At 43.9% G+C, this 16,069-nt stretch overlaps 1 long non-coding RNA gene across 1 annotated transcript in view; it reads left to right on the top strand.

Moving 5' to 3' along the window:
* The window catches only part of LOC147030312 (uncharacterized), a 421,339-nt gene that overhangs the window by 151,262 nt on the left and 254,008 nt on the right, over positions 1-16,069 (top strand). The window contains exon 7 of the long non-coding RNA XR_015056307.1: positions 7,425-7,512. This is a non-coding gene — a long non-coding RNA (uncharacterized LOC147030312). The remainder of the gene's footprint in view (positions 1-7,424; positions 7,513-16,069) is intronic.

Genomic DNA, 16,069 nt, shown 5'->3' with positions numbered 1-16,069 from the left:
GACGTTGCTTATTGAATCCTTTTCACTCCAAACGATGACAGGCGGTGAAGAAAGTGTTTTGCTGGAGGGCAGAGAGTCAAGCAATCCATCACAATCATCTGAATCACACAAAGAGGCATTTTCTTGAGGCTGGGAAAGGTCGGTTTTTGCAGACATATCTTTATAAACAAAGCGAGCCCGATAACAAGCACAGAAACATGGCTTGGCATATCATAAGATTCATAACATTTTAACTCGAGGTGTTGTGGACATGTGGTTTGTTGGTTTCTCGCAGTGGTTTCTCCGTGTTCGACCACCTCTTCGCTCGTGCTGCACCCTCTGCCCTTTCATTTGCCCCTCCCCAGGTTTCTGCAGGGTGCACATGTTCTGCCAGTAACCCACTTCTAATGAACCTGCTCACCTCAACTCATCACTCCATTGTTCCTTTTTCCTCTCACCTGTGGGCTGTGGAACCAACTTCCTCAGTCTGTTCAATCCCATCCTTCCCTCCAGGGCTTCAAGATGGCTGTTTCCCACTACCGCACGTCACCCCTATCCACACTCATTATGCTTTTTATTCGTTTCATCCATGGTTTTCCCTTCCTCATAAACCTGGTGTTGGCTTAACGGTTAAGGTGGCTGGCTTAAGATTTTAGGGTCTTGAGTTTGATCCCCTGTGTTTAACCGTTGAATTAACACTTGGTGGGGTTGACTCAGCCTGTCATCAGCCTGGCAAAATAAATACCAGTGCACTGGAAACGGGGCACTGCATCAGCGGCACAGCCACACCCCCAGAAAACAATGCAACCAGCAGGCACATGCTGCATACCATAGCTATAGCTAGCCCTTCATCTTTAGTTTTCCCTTCCTCCTCCAGCTCTTTGAGTTTGTATCGAACTTGTTCACCCCCTGTACCCCTCCCCTTCATCGCCCATTGTCTCTCTGCCCTGCTGTTGGTGTGTTTCTTCCCTTTCCACTATGTTATTCTTGTTCTCCTATGTTCTGGTCCATTCTGTGTTGTCGCAGAATGACGCTCCACTACGGATATAAACCAAACTTCACCCAGACAGGTCTTTGTTACATAATCCAAAAACTTGATTCCATATATTATTAGGATATGCTCACAACTCAACCCTTACACACCTGATCATACTCAGTGTCACACACAATGTGATGATGGCAACGACGTTGGCATACATAGCAAGTGACCCAGATTTTATGGGTTTGACCCGTTTTGTTTGTGAAAACCCGCAGACCCGTTTTAGGGTGGTCAAACACCTGTAGCGAACTGTAGTCGAAATTCAAGGTATCGAGAATCTCGTGTCTTGGCTGTGTGACGTCACGAGCTTTTTTTTTCTGGCAAGACTTTTACATGTCACAAAGGATTGTGTGACGTCACGAGCTTTGTCTCACTGAAGGCCACGTCGACGTCCTCGAGGATTCCCCCACGCACTACCACGTCACTTCTGATCACGGCGACCATATTGCCGTCACCACGAATCAATCGATCTGTGATTTCCAATTCGCTCTTCCACTTCTTGTGGATATTTATCAGAACTTTCGAGTATTTTTAAATGGCAGGATTGGATTTGATTCGATTCGGATTATTTTCATTTTTACAAGGTGTCTACAAATTACCGAATTTAAACCTTAATTAAAAATAATTAAATGGGATACATGATGATACCATCTTGTGACAAAGACAGAGTTCCAGGTTTGAGTACGGTGCAGGATCCCATCCTTTTTCATCGGCTTGGGGGCAGCATACCATTTCATGAATGTTTATTACCGTTTGAATTTGGAATGGTAATATTGGTGGCTTGAGATATCGTTTATGTTGGTGTTTCGTATGCAGCCTGTGCCTGCTGGTTGCATCATTTTTCTGGAAGTGCGGTTGTGCCGCTGATGCAGTGCCCCTGTTACCAGTCACCTGGTGCTCATTTTGCCAACCTCGGAAGGATGACAGGCTGAGTCAACCCACCTGGTGTTATTTCAACGGGTAGACCCGCTTTCAATTCCTTCCAGCCCGTTTTTCATCACCTTCAACTTGCCATTCACGCGTTACGTCTCACCATATGTAACCATTGCAGTCATGTGACCCCTCCCCACCGCCCTTTGGTGTGTACAAACACCGGTTGTACGATCCCTGCACATATCCAGATGAAGACTACTCAGTGATCGAGATGTCACCCCCCCTCCCCCATTGACCGCTGGCAAGGAATGTGGTGCCTTCACTTTTGAGCACGTTCAATCACAACTTTATCTGCAACCGTGGCATGTCCAGAGGGTGGTGTAGGGCCCGTGGTGGGGAGGGGGTGCTTCAAGGATCCTCATGGGGGTACCACCTTGTGGGAGGTCCACAGGATCTGTATCCCCCTTTATTCAAGGAAAATGATGCAACCAACAGCCACATGCTGAAAATTCTACACCCTCACCATATCTCTCCGAAAGGACCGTCTGGAACCCCCGCCCACCATCGACTTTCTCAACACTCCTCTGGAAGAAGTCCTTTCTTTCAAGCTTCTGGGTCTCACTATCTTCCATGATCTTTCCTGGGAAAGCCACATTTCCAACCTGGCCTCCAAAGCCAGTTGCCGACTGGGAATCCTCCGTCGTACAAAATCCTTCCTCGGTCCACCTGAGCTACTGACCACTGACAAAGCTTTCGTCTGCAGCCTGATGGAGTGCTGCTCTCCCCTCTGGGCTGGTGCTCCTGCCTCTCACCTTTCGCGGCTTCACGCTGTAGAAACCAAGGCATTTCGGATCATTGGTATCTCCCGCGATGAGGCTGAGTATTTGGGTCTCTCACTCTCTCACCACAGGCAGGTCAATGGTCTTTCTGTCTTCTACCGTCTCCTCTCCGGCTTTGGGCACCCTGCTCTGTCTGAGATGTGTCCCCCCCATTTTTCCGCATGTCACTTAAGGTCCGCCAGCAGCCCCCTTCTGTTAAAACAACCAAAATCTTTTAGCTTTTACATGTGTATAAGTTTTTACACGAGCCTCAACTTGGTATATAAAAATAATTTAAACACCCTGATATTTCTGCAACAAAATTATACTTTTACATGTCACAAAAGATTACGGCTGGAGACATCCAGGTATGGGTCGATGGCGACACGCCAATGGCATCGTCCACGTGCTTTTGGCAAGTGTAACCCCCCCTCCCCTTTTTAAACCCCGTCTCCGTTTGTGGAAGATGCCACCCCAAGAGTTACAACAGACACTTCGCGAGGAGGAAATGTGTAACTCAGGTGTGCAGAAGGGGACCTTTCATTCCCAGGTGAAGATTCTGCCAAACGGTGTCAAAAGTACTGAATGCAGGGAGACCGAGTTTGTTTAAAAGTTCGAAATTCCACAAAGTCTCGTCTTGTTCTCTCCCAAAACCATAAACTAGCGAAACCTTAACCAAGAAGAGACGGACAAACTCTTCATATCCTCTGCACCGGATGATGTGGTGATGTGGCTGCAATGATGTGGCTGCACCGGATCATGGTACAGCAGGTTTGAAGAGAACCACGTGATCAGCCAAATCACGTGACGCAGTACAGGTGACCAAAAGCGAAAAACGTGCAATTCCTGCACTTCCCACGTATTTGGGGGAAATGTATTATTTAATTACGTCCCGATATGAAGCTGAAAGGGGATCGATCCCCACTCCCACTGCAGATCGTCATCTGAGCTATCAAAATGTACCATCACTAAACGGTCACCTTCACTATCGGTCGTCTAAAACTGACGTCATCCTGTCTGATCTGACGTGGGACCGTGGAGAGCATGACGTGGTCCTCGGGAACAGGTGAAACCACCTGCCCTGCACGTGAAATCCCAACTCGTGTCGTACAGCAGGTGGCAGACCTACACCAGGTTCGTCCGTCCGTGCTCAGCATCGGCACCTCGACGGCGCTGTGCGCGGCAGAGCGCTGCATCGTGGAGCATGGCGTACGGTGGCCACGGTGGATGGATGTCCAAGACCCTGGGAGTCACATCGCTGCGTGCGTCCTGACGGATGGTTCAGGTATGCACAGTTTGCACACATCCTTCTTCTGATCTAGTAGCGTTTGGACCCTCAACGGAACCCATCATTTGGTCTCTACCTTTTATACCGTCTGCGGTCTGGGTTACACGTGTTCCTCTTAATGAACTCATTTGTTGACTTGATCCTTCACTTGAAAGCTGTCTTTTCAACTGAACTGTACTTAATGTCGGCGAGCTATCGCCGGCACTCTGACCGAAGTACAAATTCCTGCGCTAACCTACAGAGGGCACTGCATCAGCGGCACAGTCGCACCCTGAGCCAATGATGCTACCCCACATCCAGCCTTGTGGTGCGTACGAAAGAAGTAGAAGAACCCGAAAGAAGAAGAACCCTACTACAAGAAGTTGAAGAAGAAGAACCCAACTAGAATAAGAGTAAGAAGAACCCTATAGAAGAAGAACCCGACGATAAGAAGTTGAAGAAGAAGAACCCTATAGAAGAAGAACCCTCCGATAAGAAATTGAAGAAGAAGAACCCTACTATAACAAGTTGAAGAAGAAGAACCCGACTTATTTATCCTCTTTGTCATGTCCTCGCACATAATGGGGAGGGAGTGCATGAGGTGTTTTTGCAGTGGACGATCCTTCTTGTTCCCCCCAGGCAGATAGATGCAAGACTTGGATTCTGTATTCGTTTTAAACACCGAGAACGATTTGTATCAACGGAAGAGGAAATTAAAGCAACTTAACAAGAAATCCATGGGTTTACACGTGTTACAAAACCCTCTGATGGTTTCTCACGGAGATCCGATCGAAGCGCGATCCCTCTCTCGTGAAGGATCTTGATGAAGGATTTTTTTTCTTGCTTAAACGATGTGAACAAAACATAGGAGGCGAAGAGTGCAAAAGGCCTTTCAGTACATCCGCGTGAGATAGCCGGCTTAACAGTGCTCAGGTGCACGAGCAGGTTGCGCCTTTCGGGCGCATCACCAGCACGGAGCGGCCGCACGCCGTCTCGTTGGACGTTTGTTCCTGTTCAATGTTTTCATTCGACCTCTCGATTTTTCGAGCGTCATTGAGAACTTTAAAATAAATAAACACGTATTTCCGCCGTGGACCGCGACACGGAATGAAGTTAAAGTATCAGCGTTAAACGAGCGCAAAAATCAAATATTCTTTACACAACGCACAGAGAAGCCATCAATAACCGTCCGCAAGGCGTGTCCATCGAACGATTTCGAGTTTGCGGAGCTGTTTCCAGATTACTTAATGCTTTTCGTCACGTGATTCACGCTGTTTGCTGACGTCAGCACGTAACGGCGCCCCGCGCGCTCTCGTCTCCCGACGCGCGCGCGAGCTGCGCTCAGGCCGTGCCGCGCTCGTTCAGCATCCTTTGCCAAGATGGCTCGGACAGCAATTTGTCGTGAGTGGAGCAGGGCAAACTAGCTATAGGGTAATTACCGTTAGTCTAATTCGCCATAAACTCCATAATGAGCCTCATTCTTGCACGAATGCTGTTGGAAAATTTCCTCAGCGTGTTGGCAGTCTGAGGCGGGAAAGGGGCTGTCTATTTATTAAGTACGCACGGTTACTTCACACCCAATCGGTTGCGCAGTTGCGGATGAGGTCCACGACGTGGTTGAAACGTCGGAACATGAGCCTTGCCTCCAAGAAAGCCACACTCGTTATTGACGCCTTCACTTTTCAATGTGGATCTTCTCAACTCCAACCGTGTTTAGCAAAAGTGAGAGGCTCAGTGGATGAACGAGTCTTGCCTGGCTCCCGGGGTGTGTCCCGTGACGAATCTGCTTGAGCGCTCGCCAAGTGGCTTAAGCACTCGAGCAAGCACTGACGAAACGGTTGATACATAACGGCTGGCTTGGCAAGCGGTAGCAAGCTTATGATATGAAATACACCCATGGGGGTGTTCCGTTCGCAAGCGGCTTGCTATCGCTTGCCAAGCCAGCCCATCCCAAAAACCGCTTGGCAAGTGGAGCAAGCGATCAAAGGAGGTGCTTGGCGAGCACTGCCATCTCTCTTTATCGGACCACCCTCCCTCCCATTATTATCTATATAGTTCCAGCGGTGTGTGTGTGTGTGTGTGTGTGTGTGTGTGTGTGTGTGTGTGTGTGTGTGTGTGTGTGTGTGTGTGTGTGTGTGTGTGTGTGTGTGTGTGTGTGTGTTACCGCTGTTTCTCGACAACCACTGGTCCGATCTTATTGAAACTTGTTTGTGTTTGTGGTCCGAGAGTGTGGTTGTTTGAAAGTTTTTTTTTTTTTTTTAAATTTTTTTGCACGTACGGCCACGCACGTACGGGTACACAAGAGCGAAGGAACGGCCTGTATGGTTGTTGTTTCTGGCACGCGGTTTGAAAGTTTTTTTTTTGTGTGTATGTGCGGGCACGCACGTACGGCCACGCACGTACGGGCAGGCGAGAGCGAAGGAACGGCCTGTGTGGTTGTTTCTGGCAAGCGGTTTGAAAGTATATATATATATATATATACATATACATATATGCACCTAGGGGCACGTGAGAGCGAAGGAACGGCCTGTGTATTTGTTGTTTCTGCCACGCGGTTTGAAAGTTTTTTTTTTCTGCTTTGCACGTATTGCCACGCACCTACGGCCATGCACCTACGGCCACGCACTAGTCTATCTATAATTCCAGGTGTGTGTGTGTGTGTGTGTGTGTGTGTGTGTGTGTGTGTGTGTGTGTGTGTGTGTGTGTGTGTGTGTGTGTGTGTGACCGCTGTTTCTCGACAACTACTGGTCCGATCTAATGGAAACTTGCCAGGTATATTGCTGGGGACCGGAGGATGTGCCTTTTCAAGGTTTGATATTAATCCAACAAGTTATGGCCATTTATTTACCAACCAATGACAGGACACGTTGCTGCGGCCATTTATTTACCAACCAATGACAGGACACGTTGCTGTGTAGGCGTGGCCGATGGGGAAGAGAACCTCAGCCGCATTCGCCATTACGGGTTTTTTTTCTCTTCTCTTCTCTTTTTGTTTTTCCTTACGAAAAGGCAAAATACGTTGGGCTAATTGAATAATTGGCCATTAAAACTAATAATTTATCAAAACGTTGGCAGATCCAGCAGCCTCCGCATTCTTGCCCTGGATGAGGAAACGAAGAAGAAGCGCCGTTTCCTCAGCAATGTTGTTTATGAAGAGGTGCTAACGAGATAAAAGTGTGTATATAGAGACAATTTTTATTATTATTTATTTATTGAAAAAAATTGTTCCGAAAATATTTTATCAAAAAAAGTGCACAACTTTTTTTGGTTTCCAATTGTCAAAACGGTGTGGCCTTTGGAAGTGTAAAGGAATTCAGCTCTACTCAACTTGCTTGCCAACGAAATACATCTCATTTTGGTGGTATGCTTTGCAAACTTTTTTTTTTTTTAACTATTTTCAAACTAAAACAATTCGAACATGGAATACCTAATGACACTGTACTTCCAGGTCTCCTACAAATCCTACCCTGTCACCTCACCATGGCGTAGGAGTTGCAATGGTCAATGGCAGCGAATGTCATGGCGAGCAAAGACAGGTAGGTAAACTTGATTTTAATTTGGATTTTAATTAACTCTGTGTGTGAAAGTATCACAGCAGTTGTTACTTCAATGAAAGCGATAATTCGTGAAATGATGTGAACATTCCGTACGGGCACGCACCACTTCTGGATAGTGATGACTTACTGTATCTATCTATAATTTCTCGATTTCTGATGCGCATTTATAGATAAACACAATGCCCCAATCCAGTCGTCGTTTACGAGAGCAAAGGAGCAGCCTGTGTGGTTGTGTCTGGCTCGCAGTTTGAAAGTTTTTTTTTTTGTTTGTTTTTTGGTGGGGGGGGGTGGGGGTTGCACGTACGTGCACACACGTATGTGCATGCGACAGTGAAGGAATGGCCTGTGTGGTTGATTCTGGCTCGCGGTTTGAAAGTTTTTTTGGGGGGGGGGGTTGCACGTACGGCCACGCATGTACGAGCATGCGAGAGCGAAGGAACGGCCTGTGTGGTTATTGTTTCTGGCTCCCGGTTTGAAAGTTTTGTTTTTTTTGCATGTACGGCCGCGCACGTACGGGCACGTACTAGTTTTCATTAATTTTCCCTATTTGCCTCCAAATCTGGTTATGTACCTAATAAATAAATGAGTGCTCATTATCAGCGGCTTGATTTGCAGCGTTTCTTCCTTAAGTTATTAGAGAGTTCATAATACAAGTTACTCCACGCAGTGTTAATGTACGTGCTTCAATTTAAATGAAATGATGATTTTAAAGATTGTCAAAATAAAATTCCAGAAGTTTAGCGCTATTGAGCAATCTTATACACCACCTCATTTAACATTCATGAACCACAAATCTGCAAACTTGAGGGGTAATGGGGGGGAAATAGGGTTTGGACTTCATCTTTAAAATTTGTCCAAAGTGTATACTCAACTAACATATTTGTGCATTATTTTTGTGCAACTTTTTTCATGAACAAAAGTGATAAAGAACATAAAATATAGTATAAAGGTAGCATGAGGGCAGGAGAAGGTAAGGATGATAAAATGCACCCAAACTGCAACATTTTTTTTTAGCCTCCGGGTTCTATCTATAACCAGGCGGGAGCATTTAAAACCCATGCCATCTACCTGGCCAAGGCCTGCCTGTACACATGCATGCTTGTGCATTTGGCGACCTCTGGTCGGCTCACTCTGAATCTGATTCATACATGCTACACTGTAAAGATTCCATTTTAAATTCAAAACCAAACCATGAGCCCTTAACAGTATCCTAGACAGAGACAGAGACAGAGACAGAGACAGAGACAGAGACAGAGACAGAGACAGAGACAGAGACAGAGACAGAGACAGAGACAGAGACAGAGACAGAGACAGAGACAGACACACACAGAGACAGAGACAGAGACACACACAGAGACAGAGACAGAGACAGACACACACAGAGACAGAGACAGAGACACACACAGAGACAGAGACAGAGAGAGACACACACAGAGACAGAGACAGAGAGAGACACACACAGAGACACACACAGAGACACACACAGAGAGACATAAGGGTAGGAGAGAAGTTGGTCCTCGATCATAAACTGACAAGACAGACATACGGACATGAACCAATTGCTTAACCCTGCTTTTCGCTTTGTGTGTGCAGGGTAATTAAGATTGATAAAGTTGTATAAATCAATTAATTCCGGAATTTACCACCGTTTTGCCGCTTTTGACGCAGTGTCTTGTACACCACCCCATCAAACATGTAACATTAGTTTATTTGTGCTTGTTGATTGTGTCATTCATGATATCCTTGTGGACAGCCAGTTGCCTGTTTGGAATGATTTTCAATTTTGTTTGATTTCCAGACAGGCAGACAGAGTAAAATAAATATTTCACTCCTCTCTGCGAATGTTTGTTCGGGACAAATTCAGAGACAAAGCACTGCTAAATTGCAGGGTCGTTTTCTAATTCATGTTCTGATTCGTGTTCGAAATATAACATTCAATTTAAATTCGGTTATTCCTCGATCATAACCTGATGTTTATGGAGAGATGGACAGATGGACTGATGGACGGACAGACGGACATGAACCAATTGTCTAACCCCACTTTTCACTTCGCGTGCGTGGGGTAAAATACAAAAATGAGAAGTGGAAGTGTTAGATATTGCCTGAGGTCCATGTTAGAGTTGCTAACCTTCCCCTCACTTTATGAGTAACCTCATCATCTGGTTGGAAGTGAAGTTACAATATCTCAATCAATGGTGACTAAATAATGTTTAGATCCAAAGGGAGCATAATGTTTCCTTCATTTTTCGCGACGTTGTTATTAAAATTATCTTTTTGTTCTTTTTTAAAATTTCATTAACGCAGGATGATCTGGACGTTATGGTATAAATTTCTGTACACAAAAATACAATGCAGACTTAGTAAGGAGTAGTGGTGGGAGTTCATGCCATTGAGTAGATTTGGATGTACATGGAGATGGGGATGAGGAGGGGGTATGGAGATGGGAAGATTAAAATTCCACCATATTTGCACTTGTAATAAAGAAATGCCTCCAAAGTGCAACCAACAAAAATCACATCGACCTTTACCCTCTCGAAGAGGGCACTAGCAAGGCATTTAGCAGCGATTTCAGTTGCTGTTCTGTACAGATGGGTTTTAAGTCTACCTCCAAAAGTGAAATATAGGAAGTGGGTTTTGTTTCTCACACACACACATACAGACACAGACACAGACACAGACACAGACACAGACACAGACACAGACACAGACACAGACACAGACACAGACACAGACACAGACACAGACACAGACACAGACACAGACACACACACACACACACACACACACACCACACACACCACACACACCACACACACCACACACACCACACACACCACACACACCACACACCACACACACCACACACACCACACACACCACACACACCACACACACATTCTGGTGATGTACAGCTTATCTGTGATTTTAAACGGGAGGCTCGAAGCCGGCGAGCTTTCAACTTGCTCGCATCAGCACTTTCCTGCCCACGAGATGACTCCAGCAGCATGGCCTGCGAGCCGCGGGTGACATTTCAATAATTTAGATGCTGCAAGCTGACAAAACTGTTCGCTTGCTATGGGCGGCACAGGCAATGGTCAAAGAAGCATAAAACTGTTACTTGAAGATCACGGAGAGAGGAACGAGATAATCTTTGTAAAAGCGACCCTACGAGGCCTGCATTAACATCCCTCCCAAGTGTCCTCATTGCAGGTGTTCCTCCAGAAACTGCATCCTTGTGAAACTCCCATCATTGAGGTTGACTGCTCACCCACTCCTTTATTCCTCTTTTCTTCTGCTTGTGGAACCTCCTTCCTTAATGTGTTCAATCTCACATTTTCTCTCTTGATCTTCAAGTTGGCAGTTCACCACCATTGCAGATCAATGTACTTTCCTACCTGTGATCTTCTCTACCCTCATTAATCTCCTGCTACATCTCCCCATATACTAAATTAATTTCCGTTTTTTGTCTCTCTCTCTCGTCTTCCTCCTGTTCATACATCTCCCCACATTCTCTGTCTATTTGCTCCTCCATGAGCTTGGACTGCGTATTGAAATAGGAAAAGCATAGTAATGCAGGAGGTCCTATGGTATATCAATGGGATAGACTGCCTGCCGGGCTGGGGAACGTGTGAGAAATTGTAAGATGTGTTAATAGTTGTGTTTATGACGTGTTTTGCGAGTTATTGACATCAAAACGCTCATTTGTTTTTGCCCCTGGCAAATTTGGTATGGATGAAATTAAAAGGCTTTGTGGATTTGTAGCAGCCTGATGTCTGCATCCTGCAGCTGTTCATACAGCGTAAGCTGTTCTAATATGGAATGCAATGTGAGATTGTTGTGCCAATTACTGTTCGATGCATAAATCAAATAAATTCTGAGGAAGCAACAAGACATTGATGAAGGTGTATCAACTCTGACCTTTCATTGTCACCTGATTCACGTTGCCAAGTTTATGCCGCTCATGTGGTAATTTGTTTCTTTTCCTCCATATTTGAGACATCACTTTATTGACTATTTTGAAACTAAATATTTCATTTGAAAAAACAACTAAATAATGTCTCTTTTTTTTTTTAACGAAATGATGTTTTGGCTTAGCGGCCAGACCAGATTGTTGTGCAAAGGTCATGCTGAGCCGCTTATTTATTTATTTATTTATTTATTTATTTTAAATCACTGCAGTGCATTCCTTTGCTCACTTACTGTATAACCATCACTGGTTCATGACTGCTTATCCATACTCGACTTGCACCATCCTTTCACACAAAAATGTTGAGTTGACGTAAAACTGGTTTAAGCAAATGACTACACGACTTTGACCAAACAATTTCCATCATGGTCTACACTTGTTTTATTTAATGTTAAAGAAAGAGTCAAGGGTTATGGATGAGTTAAGTTACAGAGGATGAAAGGGATACAAACAAAATGGGAGGGCAGCAGGGAACATATAGACATGTGATGAAATAGTGACTGAATGAAAAGGTGGGCATAGGGATGAAGATTAGTGAGTTAAAAACAACATACATGGGTATCATGGACATGAGATGGCAGTAAATCGCAACTATGAAACACAGAAGAAAGAGCTCGATTGGACAGATCCAATGAGGTGATTCTACAGACGGGAGAAAAATGGGCAAAAGAGTAGATAGAGAGCATGAACTTCAGTCGCTTGAAAAGAAGGAGGTTGTAGGCCATCCTATAAAATTTGGATATGGGTGGATGACTGAAAGGGCAGCAGGTACAAGACCAAATAAGATGCATTGGAATACTGAGACACCAACCACCTGTCTTCGGTGAAAGACACCCTGTGCCTTGGCTGCTTGATGAGGGATGCAATTGATTCTCAGTGCTTTGAACTCAAAAACAACCAGGAGTGAGGGGTTTATATGGAGAGACACTACATTGTACTCGGTATCATTGCCATATAAGCCATAATGAGTTCAGAGAGGCTCAATAACGACTTGGTCCAACAGAGAATGCCGAGTCTTCAGCTGCTGGTGTAGAAGAGCTCGTATGTATGTATGTACGTATGTATGTATGTGTATTAATATATATTTTTTTTACAGTGATCTAAGGTTCATTGAGGACAAGGAGGATGCAGTAGATATACTGGATTTATGCACTTCTAAGTCTGTTGTCCTTGCATACTACTGGTCTACAGGTTGTCTCTGTACTGAACACAATAAATTATTCAGGTTGTCTCTGTGCTGAATAGTGCAGCAAAAGCTAATTGACCTACTGTTATATATGTTGTAATAGGTGGCACAATTGCATCAAGGAATCAAAGTTGTTCATAATGTGAATGGCATTTGATGCAAAATTGTGGCCAACATCCCCAGAACAGTGGCCTGTGAAAAAGATACCAGATGTCCACTCATGGTGAGGTAAATGAGAACATTCATTGTGTAAAATGAATGGGGAAGCTTTCCCTTTCTCTTTATTCGAGGAAAGCATGGCCATGTAATGGAAAGGAATTGTTATATTAACAGAAGGTGTGTGTGTGTGTGTGTGTGTGTGTGTGTGTGTGTGTGTGTGTGTGTGTGTGTGTGTGTGTGTGTGTGTGTGTGTGTGTGTGTGCACGCGCGTACACCTGATCTTCAACTTATGTGATATACATAATGTATCATGTACATTGTAATGTTTTTGGGGTAGACGGAGGAATTTTATAGAAAGGTAGTATTGTATAGAGTAGCTTGGTTTGTGCGTGTACAGTATAGGAGACATCTCTATATAAATTACGTAGGGAAACTGTCAGCTGAAGTTGTTACGTGTCACCGCACAGGGGGCGGTACTGTGTTAATTAGCGAGGATTAAGGATAATTTCTCCAAGTATGTGATTGCCCCCTGTGACCTTTTCCTATGATTTTGCATTTAAAAACCGGTGATAACAAGCTCAAATGAGCTAAGATCCGCGTCCTCTTAATGATGTCATAAAAACGAAAATGACATCATTGTGATGTATCAGGTTTGCGATAAATAATTATCTGTGCTAATGCCCGGCTTGATTCCCACAAACAAAATTCAAACAGCTTGCCTAGTTTCGGAGATAATGGTATAGGCGATTTCCATTAGTGGCGATATTATGACAACTTTTTTCTAGGAAGAATTTTCAAAATCAGAGATGGTTACTGTCTGCGCAGGGTATTTTTACATATATATGTCAAGTTTCAGGAAGTTTCAATGAAAACTGTAGGCTGTGAAACAAAAAAGTCCACAAGAAGAATATGAAGAACAACAACATGAGTAAGACTGAGAGATCCTCCACGAGGATCTAAAAATAGACAAAAGCTTTCATTGGTTCGCATAATTCAGAACCTTTCCAAAGAAAGAGTCCAATTTCGATTGTGTGCCAGAATTTTTGCATCGTATATCTTCTGATATCATGACGAGCTGTCATGTATGATCCGTAACACCTTGGCTGATCGATCTGGAAGATTATCTTCAGAGCGAAGTGTCTCAATAATCTCATTGGTGAGATTAATAACATGGCTCAGATTCTTCATTATTAGCCCCTTCAGTTCCTGATGCTCATTATCCTACTGGCAATGGATATCCGTACTGTATGGAGATACAGTATGCGTGTGACACAGATAAACTAAAGGTGAGGACTGGACGACGCTGCACAATGTATTCTGGGCTAAGCATGCCATGACATGATAGCACTCATTGACACACGGCACACCATTTAATTTTTTTTTAACTCGCTGAATGACGTAAGTGTAGAACCATTTGACCGATAGCGCAATGTCTTCCCCAATAATAATTTTAAAAATCGCACCCATGTTCGAAGGAAGTGATGCAGTCAAAAGAAAAGTTCTGTTTGTGTGCATGGGTAGTGGGTACACGGGCACACGTGTTGAAACTGCAAACTCCAACTTGTGAGACTGGTTATCCCCACATGAAGGGCAGGATCTCGAGGAATCATTTTTTGTTAACTTGAGAACAAATTAACGGATTTCAATGAAACCACTCAGGAAGTAAACATAACCACTTATCCCTCTCCCTACAAAGACATTTTATCCACAATGTTGATTCCAAATCCCTCCGAATCCAAACCATACTAATTTACATTATTCACGAGAAACGATTGAACACATTGGGTTAGAAAGGTTCTTCTTCCTCTTCTTCATTATTGATGACAGATGGAAGGAAGGACATACCAAATATTGAAGTGGCTGTGCTGCTTAAAAATAAGATGAATAATGGGGACTGCCTGTACTAGATTACATTTAGTGGGTCCAGCCAATCCATGTTTGGAGGAAATCTCGCGATAAGTGCCACTGATCACGGGGTTTTTTTGGACAAAATGGTGCTTCCGAAGGAAGAAAAAAATAGATGTTCGCTCATTTCAGCCCTCTTGGAGAGACTAATATGGATTTTGTTCAATATAAAGACCATGTTGTTTGTACTTCATGTTGTGAGAGCGTTGTTTGCTAAACTTCAAGGATGAGGTGGACAAGACCGAGTAAATCAAACGGGCCATAGCGAGGTACGGAAAACAAAGCAGTGTCTTTATTAATGTCTGCGTCAGTAAAAATCAAGCGACAGAGGGAAGTTACAAAATTACACAATGTGTTGCAAAACGTGGAAAGCCATTTACAGACAGGGAATATATAAAAGAGCCTTTTTCAGTTGTTCAGATGTTTTGTTCAATGGTTTACCCAATAAAGACACAATCATCTCCAGAATCAAAGATGTACCTGTGTCTGCCAAATCAATGGAGAACCATAGAAGCGAAATGGCAGAAAATCTTCGCCAACAACAGCTGGTGGTGTTAAAAGATGCAGTGATATTTAGTGTTGCACATGAGAGTGTGGATGTAAATGACTTACCATCGTTAGCAGTTGTTGCAAGATACTGTGATTCAGACGAAGTTCGAGAAGAGCTATGCTGCCTAAAACCCTTGCACAACAATAGGGAAAGATGTAGTGAAGACATTTGTTAATCATTTTTAGGAAAGAGGAATTGACATTAGAAAAATATTATCTGGGATTTGTAAAGATCAATGAGGATCAAATTGGCCACCTGACGGTAAATTTTCACTGTGATATTCATCAAGAAAATCTTTGTGCCAAGATTTCTAATTCTGAGCTTCATAATGTGATGACTACAGTGGTGAAGATAGTGAATTTTCTTGTTGCTTGATCTGCCTTGATTCATTGGCAGTTTCAAGCTCTGCTTGAGGAGATGTACAGTGCATACAAGGATATTCCACTTCACAGCAGTGTCCGCGTTGGCTAAGCCATGGGAAGGTTTTGGTTGTGGACTGTCTTGATGCAATCAAGATCTTCTTGTTAGAAACACGTCAAAACTATCCTGAACTGGTTGATGACAAATGGGTTGTGCAACAAATATTTCTAACTGACATCACCACGCATCTAAACAAACTCAACCTTCATCTGCAGGGTGCAGGCCAAACTGTTCTGGATCTTTTTGAAACATGGAAGGCATTTCTTGCAAAACTTGCCATTTTTTTCTCAGGAGATTGACACCTTGACTTTCCACTATTTCTGACATCTTAAAAAATTATTGACACATC

The sequence above is a fragment of the Eptatretus burgeri genome, chromosome 3, assembly GCF_056783735.1.
Source record: "Eptatretus burgeri isolate ZD-2024b chromosome 3, Ebu_testis_v1, whole genome shotgun sequence".
Taxonomy (NCBI): Eukaryota; Metazoa; Chordata; class Myxini; order Myxiniformes; family Myxinidae; genus Eptatretus; species Eptatretus burgeri.
Note: the sequence above shows the minus strand (reverse complement) of the source record. Positions and strands in the feature narration are given on the sequence as shown.